At 24.6% G+C, this 13,286-nt stretch overlaps 1 protein-coding gene and 1 non-coding gene across 2 annotated transcripts in view; both read left to right on the top strand.

Moving 5' to 3' along the window:
• Positions 1-13,286, top strand: part of LOC109599226 (elongator complex protein 3) — a 62,314-nt gene that overhangs the window by 13,326 nt on the left and 35,702 nt on the right. The gene's annotated exons all lie outside the window — the stretch shown is intronic.
• Positions 4,667-4,738, top strand: Trnaa-cgc (transfer RNA alanine (anticodon CGC)). The gene has a single exon. It is a non-coding gene; the product is annotated as a tRNA-Ala (tRNA).

Genomic DNA, 13,286 nt, shown 5'->3' with positions numbered 1-13,286 from the left:
TTATAAAACATGTTGTATATATTTAAGTAATTTATAAAATCTATGAAATTTGTCAAATCTAATGAATAATCTACAAAAAATACAAAATATATACAATTTATAAAACATATTTTGTATAAAATTTAATATCTGTCAAATTGATGATGCATATAAACCTATACAATCTATATTTCTAAAGTCTTTAGTCCATAAAATCCAAAAGAATTGTAAAATGAATAAAATCTGTAAAATATACAAAATCTATACAATTTATAAAACATGTTGTATATATCTAAGTTATTTATAAAACCTATTCAATAAAATTATTGAAATTATGAATAAACTCTAAAAAATATACAAAATATATACAATTTATAAAACATATTGTATAAAATTTAACATCTGCTAAATTGATGATACATATAATCCTATAAAATACATTTTCTAAACTTTTTAGTCCATAAAATCTTCTCAATAAAATATACAAAATCTATACAATTTATACATGTTGTATACATCTAAGTTATTTATAAAACCTATTCCATAAAATGTTTGAAATTTGTCAAATCTTATGTATAAAATCTATAAAATATATACAATTCTAAAATATATTGTATAAAATTTAACATATGTCAAATTGATGAAACACATAAACCTATAAAATCCATATTTCTAAATTATTTAGTCCATAAAATACAAAATAATTGCAAAATCTTCTGAATAAAACCTATAAAATATACAAAAACTATACAATTTATAAAACGTGTATATATCTGAGTTATTTATAAAACCTATGCCATAAAATTTTTGAAATTTGTCAAATCATACGAATAAAATCTATAAAATATAAATAATATATGCAATTCTAAAATATATTATAAAATTTAACATCTGTCAAATTGATGAAACACGTAACCCTTAAAATTCATATTTCTAAATTCTTTAGTCCATAAAATATAAACTAATTGCAAAATCTTCTGAATAAAATCTATAAACTATACAAAATAAATACAATTTATAAAACATGTATATATCTAAATTATTTATAAAACCTATCCCATAAAATTTTTGAAATTCGTCAAATCTTATTAATAAAATCTACAAAATATACAAAATATATACAATTATCTAAAACATATTGTATAAAATGTCAAAGGATGAAAACATATAAACATACAAAAAATATATTTTTAAGTTATTTTATAAATGCTGTTCCATAAAATACACAAAATATATACAATTTCTAAAACATATTGTATAAAATTTAACATTTGTAAAGTTGAAGAAAATATATCAACGTATAATATCTGTATTTCTAAATTTTTTAGTCTTTAAAATCTTTATATTATCAATAGATATAGGTCCATAAAATGTGAAATATCTTTTGAATAAAATCAATAAAATATACAAAATCTGTACAATTTTTAAAATATATTGTATATAATATAAATATTTTAATTAATTATTATGAATATATTCAAAAGTTAATCCGAAAAGCAATTCAAAAATTAATCAGGGTTTGACTTCCGCAATATTAATAATATTAGAAGTTCTAATTTGGAACCAGCCATAATTTACTACAATATAGCCATTTAAATAAATTGTTCCAAATATGATTTAAACACGAACACAGTCAACACGCACAATTAGTAAATTATTCGCGTTGATGCGTTACAGATGCTTGACAAATTCAAACACGCCATTAGTATTTATTGCACTCATCTTCGGTGCGTCCCAAAAGTCGTTACACCGACCGTAAACTGCATATTTTTCAGTCGATTGCCGCTTCAGAAGTGCGCTTTTCATCCGTGCCCCGTCTTGTTTTACCTTCATATTTCAAAACAGCGAGTAAATTACGCCCGCGGTGCCGCGATAAACTTTCAAAATAGTTCGACTTGAAACAATGTCGTAAAATTTTACGATTCTTCTTCCACTTAATAAACATAAATAAGAGCGACTAAATTTAGACCGGGACGTCGGTCGGAACGGGGAAATGTTTTCGCTGCTGAGTGGCTGGCGTTTTCTCAAAAGCGGCGTGTTTTTAAACAAACAACCTAAAAGAGGGGTGGGTATTTGGGGAACGACGGTTTTTTTACCCAATTTGAACGAATTATCGAAAAATTTAATCTCAACGCATCTGAACCGGCACGATCTGATGATAGTCATTATCGGTTTTGACCAAAGACGACCGTAATTTGTGCAAAAATAAATTAATATTAAACGACAACGAGGTGAAAGTCCAAGAAAATTGATGGCTGATTATTGATATTATTTAAAAGGAAACCTTCAAACAATTTTCGGTCGTTTAAAGAGTGTTGAAAAATTAATTCGACTGTAAATTTTCGGATGACCAGAAGCACTTTGAATAAATTCATTAAATTATAACACTCAGTAAATTATTTGAAGAATTTTTTTTTCAATTAACCCACACACATATTGATTTTATCGTGTCTGTCATTAAATTATAATTTTGATTAATTTTTAGGCCTTAAACTATTATATAATTTACACAACAAACACATTGATCAAACTCATTCTAACACTTGCCTGTCGAATAAGAAAAAACCTATTGAAAAATATGTAAATACCATAATCGTTAATCATTAGTATTAATCATTTCACTGACAGGTGAACATTTGTTATTAGAACTGAAACAATGATAAAGTGCAGGAGAGGAAAGTGGGATATGAAAACACCACAATATATTTTAAAGTATTTAATAATAAATTAGTTCGACAATATATCAATAATTGAGTTATTACTAAATTTATTTACTGTTAAATATTAATTAATTGTCTAACAACTATTGCCATACGTTTAATTTTCAACAAATTTATGTAAAAGTAAATAATATCCCCTTAAAAAATATTGAAAAATTGGTATGTACAATAAAATTATGAAATATTTGTATAGTTAATTCCATTTTTATTTCAAATTTAATTTTATATTACATAGGGGGAGTTTTCAACCACCTGGAATATCAAGGTGGTGTGAAAACGATGACATTACAAATTAATTATCCTTTTAAACTATTATGTATTATTATTATAAATTATACAAAATTATAGTTTTCATTTATTGAGTTTTTATAAAAAAATGCCTTTATTTAAATATATATTTAAATATATTAAATATTGACTTAATTATAACATTAAAATAATAATGATATTCAAATATAAATAAATATACAGTAATGGACATAATTATAGCAACTTATTAAAATGTATTAAAAATTTCGTAATTTTTTATTTTATAAAACCTAATAAAATTTGTCATAAATTCTATAAAATATACAAAATATACACAAGTTCTAAAATATATTGTATAAAATTTAACATCTGTAAAATTGATAAAAACATATTAACTTGTAAAATATATATTTCTAAATTCTATAGTCCATAAAATTGTAAAATCTTCTGTATAAATTCAATAAAATAAAGAAAATATGTACAATTTATGAAACGTGTTGTGAAATTTGTTAAATCTTATGAATAAAATCTATAGAAACATACAAAATATATACAATTTATAAAATATATTGTATAAAATTTAACATCTGTAAAATTGATGAAAACATGTCAACCAATAAATTCTATATTTTTAAATTCTCCTGAATAAAATTTATAAAATGTACAAAATCTATACAATTTATAAAACATGTTGTATATATCTAAGTTATTTACAAAACCTATTGTAAAATCCATAAAATTTTTAAAATTTGTCAAATCATATGAGTAAAATCTATAAAATATACAAAATATATATCTAAAATATGTTGTATAAAATTTAACGTCTATCAAATTGATGACACATAGAAACCTATAAAATCTATATTTCTAAATTCTTTAGTTCATAAAATCCAAAATAATTGCAAAATTCTCTGCATAAAATCTATAAAATATAGAAAATCTATATAATTTATAAAACACATTGTATATATCTAAGTTATTTATGAAACCTATTCCATAAAATTTTTGAAATTTGTCAGATCTTTGAATAAAATCTATAAAATATACAAAATATATACAATTTCTAAAACATATTGTATAAAATTTAAAATCTGTCAAATTGATGAAACATATTAACCTATAATATCCATATTTCTAAATTCTTTAATCCATAAAATATAAAATAATTGTAAAATCTTCTGAATAAATTCTATAAAATATACAGAATTTGTATAATTTGTAAAAAAATGTAAAATCTGCAAAATCGAGAATAAAATCTATAGAAATATACAAAATATATACAAATAAGTCTATAAAATCAAAAAGAAGTCTGTCAATTCAGAAAAATATATATAACTTTTTATAGAATAAAAATATATTAGTTTTTATAATATTGTATGAAAAAACAATAGTTAATTAATATTATTTCAACAGTTTACATTAAACAAAAGATTTAAAGTTACAATATTTAACATTTTAAAAAGTTCTTATATTCTACTGTATATTTAAAATTTCAATTTTTATTATTTTATTATTTTATTATAATTTTAAAGCCACTTTAATTTAATTATTTATTTATTTTATGTCAATATTCGAATAGTAAAATATAATCCTACATTTAAATTTTGAATTCTGAACCTTAAATATAATATAAGCTTAGTATTTTGAAAAAATGTATAAAAAAAATTATATTAAAACTATTTTCCTTATAATTGTGTAAAGATTAAATTATTTTCATCGGGGGTGTAACTCAGTGGTAGAGTGTCTGCTTCGCATGCTGAAAGTCCTGGGTTCAAATCCCAGCTCCTCCACATACTTTTTTCAAATTCATTATATTTTAATATGTATTTTTATTTTACTTACAAAATTTTATAGGTGAGATATAGAGTATAAATAATAAAAAATTATATTTTTAATTAAATCAAGGTTTATAACAGAAAATATTCAATTTATAGAATTAATATTTTTCTTTCCTCTATACTAAAAACATATTAATTAATGTACTTGAATTAATACAAAATGGAACGTTGGAATAAATTTAAATTTGACCTATATTCAACAATACAATTTTATCATAACTAATGACATGAAATTAATTACATCAATAGAATTTACATATTTAACCAATCCAATATGTCACCCATGAATCCTATCTCAAATAAATATTCAAATTATCCAGTTACAAACAACAGTAAATCTTAAATCAATCAATGCATAGAAATGAAATTTATTTATTTCACGCCGTGAACACTATTAAAGGTTATTGGCTATAATAAGATATTAATTTCCCCTTGTACGTTTAAAAGCGATACGATAAATTATAAAATGCATTGGTAAATCTGATATATTACACTATTACTTTACTGTTTCATGTGATCACTTCGTAATAAATCATTGGTAATTTGTGAAAGTGGATCGTTCTCAAACCAATATCTTCAAATCACATCTTTATATTAACAATTTGGTCAGGATTTACACAGAGGGTCATTTGTATTTAAGCTTTTTTGCCTTGACACTTTTACAAGATATATAAAACAGATTAAATGAATTAGTCACACTGTTAATAAAATAAAAAACTCATTAATCTTTAATAAAGTTTAGTGATGTCAACGTTTGATTCGTGCTTAATCCCACCCAATAAATCATAATTCGATCCCGTGCCAAATACATCAAAATTCGCAACCCAATCCGTAACCAGATATGTTTATGGGCAAATTTAAAACGAATTTAAAATCTAATGAATGACGCGAACGCATAACTTACATAATAATGAGATTGGAAACATTTGTGGGGTAGGAGAGAGGGGTGGGGGGGTTCTAGATATTATGTTTCTGTGTTTGTTTGTTGAAATATGCAAACCGAATTACAAGTATCGTATGACCGGCAATGTGAAAACGATACGATGAATGCGTGTATAATTGAAATGTGTCCCTGCCAAACGCCAAAACCGACGCCGACGTGTTAGGGCACCCGGGGGACGGTAATCAAGTTAATGCTCTCGCCAAACCACATCCCCGAGGACCAATCGCTTTCTAATTTGATCGCTGATTGAGACGGGATGGAGCGGGAACCAGATGTAAATGGTTTTAACATTAGTTAGAAAAAACTTGTGGGAATGTTCAACTTCTTATTTATAACGAATTTTATTATGACCTAGTAACAAGTTTATTATTAACAAACTAGGTAAATTTCGACAGACAGATTGTCTTCAAAGATTGAAAAACTACTAACATTCAAGAGTTAGATCATTCTTCTTATTGGGGAATTTTCTAAGCATCTTAACAGGAGGAATTTTACCAGTTATAAAAGAAAAAGTTTTCTTCAAGTTTTATCTTGATATTTTACCTTTTGAAGACTTATCATTACAGTAAAATTAAACAAGAATTTACTACTGTGGAAAAGTTTAAAATTTCATTATTTTTTTAAGTTATTTTATGACGAGTTGACTAATTTTACTGTAAATTGATAACTAGTTTGTTAAACAAGAGTAGGTAAATTTCTGAACATTGTCTTATTGACTTATGGTTCCCAATATCTGATAGACTGTCTTCAAAGATCATTGAACAACTACTAACATTCAAGAGTTAGATCATTCTTACTGGGGAGTTTTACAAACCTCTGAACGGAAGGAATTTTACCAGTTATAAAAGAAAAACTTTTCTACAAGTTTCATCTTGATATTTTACCTTTTGAAGACTTATCATTACAGTAAAATTAAACAAGAATTTACTACTGTGAAAAAGTTTAAAATTTCATTATTTTCTTAAGTTATATTATGAGGAGTTGTCTGACTAATTTTACTGTAAGTTGGTAACTAGTTTGTTAAACAAGAGTAGGTAAATTTCTGAACATTGTCTTATTGACTTATGGTTTTCAATATCTGATAGACTGTCTTCAAAGATCATTGAACAACTACTAACATTCAAGAGTTAGATCATTCTTACTGGGGAGTTTTACAAACCTCTGAACGGAAGGAATTTTACCAGTTATAAAAGAAAAACTTTTCTACAAGTTTCATCTTGATATTTTACCTTTTGAAGACTTATCATTACAGTAAAATTAAACAAGAATTTACTACTGTGAAAAAGTTTAAAATTTCATTATTTTCTTAAGTTATATTATGAGGAGTTGTCTGACTAATTTTACTGTAAGTTGGTAACTAGTTTGTTAAACAAGAGTAGGTAAATTTCTGAACATTGTCTTATTGACTTATGGTTTTCAATATCTGATAGACTGTCTTCAAAGATCATTCAAAAACTACTAACATTCAAGAGCTAGATCATTCTTCTTATTGGGGACTTTTCTAAGGATCTGAACAGAAGGAATTTTACCAATTATAAAAGAAAAAGTTTTCTTCAAGTTTTATCTTGATATTTTACCGTTTGAAGACTTATCATTACAGTAATATTTAATAAGAATTTACTACTGTGAAAAAGTTTAATATTTCATTATTTTCTTAAGTTATATTATGTGGAGTTGTTTGTTTAATGTTGCTGTAAGTTGGTAACTAGTTTGTTAAACAAGAGTAGGTAAATTTCAGAATATTGTCTTATTGATTTATGCTTCTCAATATCTGATAGACTGTCTTCAAAGATCATTGAAAAACTACTAACATTCAAGAGTTAGATCATTCTTCTTATTGGGGAGTTTTACAAACCTCTGAACAAGAGGAATTTTACCAGTTATAAAAGAAAAACTTTTCTACAAGTTTCATCTTGATATTTTACCTTTTGAAGACTTAAAATTACAGTAAAATTAAACAAGAATTTACTACTGTGAAAAAGTTTAAAATTTCATTATTTTCTTAAGTTATATTATTGGGAGTTGTTTGTCTAATTTTACTGTAAACTGGTAACTAATTTGTCAAACAAGAGTAGGTAAATTTCTGAATATTGTCTTATTGATTTATGGTTCCCAATATTTGATAGACTGTCTTCAAGGATCAATGAAAAATTACTAACATTCAAGAGTTAGATCATTCTTCTTATTGGGGAGTTTTCCAAACATCTGAACAAGAGGAATTTTACCAGTTATAAAAGAAAAAGTTTTCTACAAGTTTTATCTTGATATTTTATCTTTTGAAGACTTATAATTACAGTAAAATTAAACAAGAATTTACTACTGTGAAAAAGTTCAAAATTTCATTATTTTCTTAAGTTATATTATGAGCTGTCTGATTAATTTTACTATAAGCTGGTAACTAGTTTGTTAAACAAGTGTAGGTAAATTTCTGAACATTGTCTTATTGATTTATGGTTCCCAATATCTGATAGACTGTCTTCAAAGATCATTGAACAACTACTGACATCAAGAGTTAGATCATTCTTCTTATTGGGGAGTTTTACAAACCTCTGAACAAGAGGAATTTTACCAGTTATAAAAGAATTTTTTCTACAAGTTTCATCTTAATATATTATCTTTTGTAGACTTACCTGTATACAGGAAGAAAGAAGAAAGTAACTAACATTTCATTATGACCTGAAGTTATTTTATGAGAATTAAAATATAATAAATTTAACATAATTATAAATTATTTTACTAATGTTAATGTGACCCCAAAGGATCCAGCAATTTGTACCAAAATTAATTAACAAATAAAATGGTATATAGTGGTGTAGTGGCAGCAACCGGTTTGTTAACAAACTTGAGATTGATTTCGACGCTGTGTCTTACTGATTTATGGTTCACACTTTCCGATGGACTGTCTTCAGGCACGCCACCTCCAACCATGTGTGTGTTCTCGGAAAAAACGGTCAGAACACCAGGATTTATGGGTTGCCACAGGGTGCGATATGAAACATGAAGATTTGTCCACTTGACACTGCCACAACGTGACTTCAATCCATGTTTTTAACCACAGCTAGCCGCTCTGATATATCAAAATATGCAAATAGCTAACGATCTGTTTAAAGTCAATTAGCCAACATTGAGAAGCTCCGCGGGTCGTTATTTATTGTTAATTAATTTTACAATTTTCACAAACGGTTACCGTTTATGTTTAATAAACCGCAGCGGTGGTTTTGTTTATAATAAACGTTCAGTTGTCACGTGATTTCGACTTTTTGCGCTACCACTAATTATTGCCCGCGAAGACTTATCGTGTTTGCGCATCGTAAAATATGTCTCGGGTTTGTTCGTGTCATTAATTTCGTTTTCAGGTCATTTATATTTTTTAAATATCTACCTGAAATGTCAGTAATAATAAAATAAAACACTTTATATAATGATTTATATCTACAACTTACAAATTATGTAATTTTTATCATCATTTTAATATTTATGTTATTACAAATATCATTTAAATTTTAAATATATTTAAATATATTAATTTTTACTTAATTTTTATCGCAAAAATCAAATAAATTATGCATTTTTAAATTTTATAATAATTAATTATTTAATATTTTATTAATTATTCAGTTTTTTGAAGCATCAAAAAATTTAAATATCAAAAATTTTCATGTATTGTTAATAATTAATTAAAATATACAATTAAAATATTTTAATATATCGATTTTTTATATAATTTTTAGATTTTACACAAAACTATTCTTTCAAATGCAAAATGCTATAATATAATATAATGTTATTAAAATATTAATATTAAGAAATATTTTAATAAGATTAAAACTCTTCTCTATTGGGTTTTATTAGCAATTCAAATGGTTGGAAGATTAAATTACAGATTTCTGTAATACGTTGTGCTATTGTGCAATAGATGGCTCTAATAATTTATTCTACATTATTAGTATTGGTACAAAAGTGTTCAGATTAATAATTAAATAAGAAAAATGTATTAATTACTTTGATATTTTGAGTTTAGTAGTTTTAAAATATTTTTCTGTCAATAAATTTAATTTTTATAAGTCGTAATCAAAGTCATCGGTTTAATTCAATCGCCAGCGAGTTTATTACACCGAATTTATTCCCCAGTAAATTTCATATGAACCTCATCTCGGAACTGATGATTCAAGAATATAACTAAAGTGTTATATACGGCCGAATCGGTGAGATAAAATCACTAAATAATTTATTAGGGGATAAAGGGTGTAAATATTCCACACAATTGGCCCCCGCTGGGCTACGGCCACAGAAATAAAACGCCTAAAAATTCTCGACAAATTTGTATACGCCGCTTATCCCGATCCTTATCTGATCCAGCCTCACGCATTGTTTTTGGTCTCACGTTGGTCAACGGCGGTCCGTCCAACGTACAGGACAAGGATGCAAACTCTGACTGTTGGTTAAAGTGGTAGGAAAATTCAGGGTATAACATGACACTCTGATGGTTTTTTAAAGATATTAAGCGCTCGAAAAGAATAAGATACCTACATTACAGGCGAATGAAATGTTTTTTTATAGTTTCAACTAGACAACACATCTCGGCTTTAAATATTACCTAAGTTTGGAATTTTTAAAAGCCTGTTTTATGGCTACCAATCACGGTTTGAACTTTTATATTTTGTCGTCCGACGGAATCGGATTTTTGTGTTGTTTAATTGATTTTTCGTCGGAATTTGGATTAATTGGAATGACGATTTGATTATTTGTGTGGTTTATTATCGGGTGGTTCAATCAATCAACTTGAGATTTGTGAACATCTGGTTAAAGCTTATCAAATTTAAATCTTTAAACATTCTTTCTAAAATTCTTTATTAATCAGATACTCAGGTAAAATTTAATCAATGAACTGGTAAATTTATTAGTTTTTAAGAAACAGTTCATATACGATGTTTTTAATATAATCTTATTTTACAACTTTTATATAATATTGAATTTATCTACGTATCTAATTGATGCTTTATATGCAGTTTCAGCATCGACGATATAATATATGCATAAAAATAATGTTAATAATGGGTAAGAAAATGTAAATTTTTGAAGTAATAATAAGGTAATATAATTTTGTTACAAATTCTAATAACAAATCATATAAAACTTTTATTATTTATATTTAAAACACAAAAAATAATTAAAAAACAATGTAAAATAATTTTGTAATAAATATTTATTGATTTATATTCAGAAATATTTCATTTTTTTTTTTTGTTTAAAATATAATTATTAATAAATATCTCACAGAAATGTGGACAATTTTGAAAATAATTATACATAAAAAAGTTATACATAATTAAAAATATATTTTTTAAATTTTTGACTTTTCTGTATATTTATGTGTATTATATATTTATAAAAAACAAATATTCATTGACATCTAAAATAAAGCAAGTTTTACTTTATTTATCATAAAATTTATTTATGTAATGTAAAATACAAATATTTTTAAACATTACAGAATGTTAAATAAAGATTTATTAAATAATTCTCTTTTTCAAAATATTTTACACAGATTTATATATTTTTTATATAAATAATGTAAAATAATTTTATAATGAAATAAATAACTGTTTAAACAAACTAAAATACAATTGAAGAAACAAGATTTTTATAACTATGCTTTTAAAATATTAAATATATTATATAATGTATATATTTAATGATTTATATTCAGAAATATTTCATTTTTTTATTTAAAATATAATTTTAAATACATATCTTACAGAAATGTGGACTTTATAAACAATTTTAAAAATAATCATATATAAAAAAGTTATATATAATTAAAAATATATTTTTTAAATTTTTGACTTTTCTGTATATTTATTTGTATCATATATTTTTAAGAAACAAATATTCATTAATATCTAAAATTAAACAAGTTTTACTTATATTTATCATAAAATTTATTTATGTAATGTGAAATATAAATATTTTTAAACATTTCAGAAAGTTATATAAAGATTTATTTAAATCATCTCTTTTTCAAAATATTTTTCACAAATTTATATATTTTTTAATTTGAATATTAAAATTAAAATTTTTAATATATATAATGTAAAATAATTTTGTAATGAAACAAATAACTATTTAAACAAATTAAAATACAATTGAAAATACAAAATGTTTATAACTGTGCTTTTAAAATATTAAATAATGAATATTTATTGATTTATATTCAAAAATATTTCAATTTTTTTATGTTTAAAATATAATTATATAAAAATTATATTAAAATTAAAATTTTATACCCCATTTTGAAAATAATCATACACAAAAATAGTTACATACTATTAAAGATTTTCGTCTTTATGTATTTATTCTTATGAATTTAATTTAAGATACAAATATCAAAATTTGTAAATGTTTTATTTCCTTTGTAGATATTATTAAAAACTTGAAAACCACTTCAGAAACTTATTTCCTATTAATTAGAAGTAATTAATAAATAAATTTCTTTTTAACTTATCAAGATCGTATTTAATTAAAAATATATTGAGTGTTGATTAACCGTAGTACAACATACACGTATTTTTGGTATCTTTTCTATTAATCAGCCATTTAATTAATGTTGACAAATCGTTATCAGATCGTCGGGACTCCTCGCAGATCTATCTGTAAAATCTTTAGAAACCATCAGCGTGATTAATAATTTAACATTACAGATATTTATAATTTTCGCTGCCTCGCTTCTTACCATATTATTATGTGGTATTAATCAACTCAGATTTGTTATTAAGTTGTTTTTACATAAAGAAACCGATTTGCACAACGAATTTGTATCTGCATGGGTAATTTCAATTTCATAATTTATTTTGCCTATAGACAAATGTCTATAATAATATTTTAAAACTTAAAACGGAATGTATTCGTTCCACAACTTAGTTTATGTTTAATGACCGGTGTGGTGTGTATTTTACAATCTTGTTGGCTGTTTGTCGTAAGTCCAGGAGCATGTCTGTTAATATTTCCAATGTGCAATGTAAATTTGTTCAAGAGCCAACGCGGAATTGTGCAGAATAATTTTTATTATTATATTTTACAATCGGTACATGTAGTGGTAACGAGGTGAGTATCCAATTTCAGACCTTTGCAATTAAAATTTGCGAAACTGAGCTTTGTTAGTCCGATTCTAGTTAATTGAATTGTACGAGTTTCCCTTTGATTTTTTTTGTATACATTTCACGTTGATAAAACTAATTAAAATAAATGTTTTTTTTGTTTGGAAATAAACAAACCACAACACAAATAATGTTCACTTTTATTTTAACAAAATTTAATGACATCATCCGGTGGTCCTGTTTTAACAAACTTTTAACAAACCGTTGGTCCATATGAAGACAATAAATGGTGTTTTGATGAATGTTGTTGAAGTCACAGTTCAGAATTCAGACCACATCCAAGTAAGTTTGAAAGAGGGTGAATTATTGGCTTAAATATCGGATGAACCGAAGTCTGGTATTGTTTAAAGTGTGGTCTGGAAAAGGTCGTGAACAATGTGAAGTCATGCCAGTGATTTAT

This window comes from Aethina tumida, chromosome 4, assembly GCF_024364675.1.
Source record: "Aethina tumida isolate Nest 87 chromosome 4, icAetTumi1.1, whole genome shotgun sequence".
Taxonomy (NCBI): domain Eukaryota; kingdom Metazoa; phylum Arthropoda; class Insecta; order Coleoptera; family Nitidulidae; genus Aethina; species Aethina tumida.
Note: the sequence above shows the minus strand (reverse complement) of the source record. Positions and strands in the feature narration are given on the sequence as shown.